We start from the raw sequence: 2,021 nt of genomic DNA, 5'->3' as shown, positions 1-2,021 counted from the left end.
GATTTTCTTTTGGAGGATGACCTCTCCCCCATTTTTCTGTCGCTAGATTTTTTTTTTTTTTTTTTTTTTTTTTGTTTTTTTTTTTTTTTTTTTTTTTTTTTTTTTTTTTTTTTTTTTTTTGAGATGGAGTTTTGCTCTTGTTGCCCAGGCTGGTGTGCAATGGCATGATCTCAGCTCACTGCAACCTCCACCTCCTGGGTTCAAGGAATTCTCCTGCCTAGGCCTCCTGAGTAGCTGGGATTACAAGCATATGCCACCATACCCAGCTAATTTTGTGCTTTTAGTAGAGGTGGGTTTTCTCTATGTTGGTCAGGCTAGTCTCAAACGTCCCACCTCAGGTGATATGTCTGCCTTGGCCTCCCAAAGTGCTGGGATTACAGGTGTAAGCCACTGTGCCCGGCCCTGTCTCTAGATTAAGGTATATGAATTTGCCAATGAGACATAAGCTCAAGATTTTATTGAAACTACTGGGAAATAAGTGCTCTGCTTCTTTTGGAATGTTTAGCTATAAAGACGATACAAGTTGAACATTGGGGAAAGGTGGCAAGAAATCACTATGTGAGAACAAACTCTTTGAAGTCAACAAAGAGAAAATGAGAGACTACGTCCTGATGTCATTGTTTGCATTCCTGGTTGTAGGCATATCTGAAGTTACCTATCTATGGATTTTTCAGTTATTAAGCCAAATACACTCCTTTTCTTAAATTGGTCTGAGTTTAAAATTTTGACACTTGTAAGGAAAAGCCCTACGTTTCATAGCACAAAATAATTCCATTTATTACACATCACAAAATGTCTAAAAATCCTCTTTCATATCTTTCTATACCTTAGTGTCATTCAGAATGTCAGCTGTGCTAAATCCCTAGTCTCTCAAAACTCGCAGAAACTGTCTCTCCTAAAGTCAGCTCATTCTAGGTCTTTTTTTCTTACTCTCTTACTCAAAACTTTGCTGGCTGTCTTCCTCATGCCCACTCCATCCATCCCACCTTCACCAAAACAAAAAATCTAACTGAGCCTTGCAGATCAGCCTAACCTTCTGAGGCTCCTTTTGCTTCTTTACCTCTATTCCTTATTGAGATCAGCACAATTAATGCCTGTCTGAACAACAAATGACCCTTTCTCTTGGGAAGGCTGAAAGTATGGAAATGTTTACATGTTAAATGTTCTGTTCTGGTCTCATTTGTATTCAGTACAAATAGTGTGTTTGCTTGGACATTAATTCTATTTGCAAATAGCTACAGCTGGAGGTCTCTTTGGGTAAGTCTTGCTAAGATACCGCACTGATAGGTTTTTTGTTTATTTGTTCATTTTGTTTTTGTTTAGTTTTTTAAGGGGATGGGGAAGGAATCAAAGTAGTCATATCAGTTTGGTCGTTTTTACAAGCCTGAGAAATAGTCAAATTCTGGATTCAGACCAAGCACACCATAGTGTGCTAGAGGCAATTTAATGACTTCCCACTCTCTTGCCTTTTTCCCCCTCTTTGGGAACATTCTTGGGTTTTCTACAGAAACAGCCAGAGTCTCTCAAGTGACAATTGCTTCACTCAGCAGTTTCTTGTTAAGCACATTTATCAGACACTGTGCCCAGGACTCTCTCAAGTGTCCTAAGAATATTGACTCATTCAAAAGCAGCCCAGCTGTAGTTGGGAGAGCACCAGCACTTGCTCTATAAAGATCTAAATTGTCTCTCTACCTCAAGAGGAATCCGAAATCCTATTTTGCTGGACACTCAAATGATCCCCAGCCATTTTGTGATCACACTGTTTGTGAGCACCCTGAATTCCATTTTTGAGTCTACTTAAACTGGCAGCCTCGGGCTATGGGGCCCAGTGGGGAGACCACCTAGCATGCTGGCTGCCTGGAGCCCAGGGAACTGTCAAGATGGCTCTGGAAGACTTCTCACCTTTTAAAAGCCCCGTATTTCGCTGGGCGCGGTGGCTCAAGCCTGTAATCCCAGCACTTTGGGAGGCCGAGGCGGGTGGATCACGAGGTCAAGATATCGAGACCATCCTGGTCAACACG

Source organism: Cebus imitator, unplaced genomic scaffold (assembly GCF_001604975.1).
Source record: "Cebus imitator isolate Cc_AM_T3 unplaced genomic scaffold, Cebus_imitator-1.0 Scaffold53, whole genome shotgun sequence".
NCBI lineage: Eukaryota > Metazoa > Chordata > Mammalia > Primates > Cebidae > Cebus > Cebus imitator.
The sequence above is the reverse complement of the archived record's forward strand: the minus strand, read 5'-3'. Positions refer to the sequence as shown.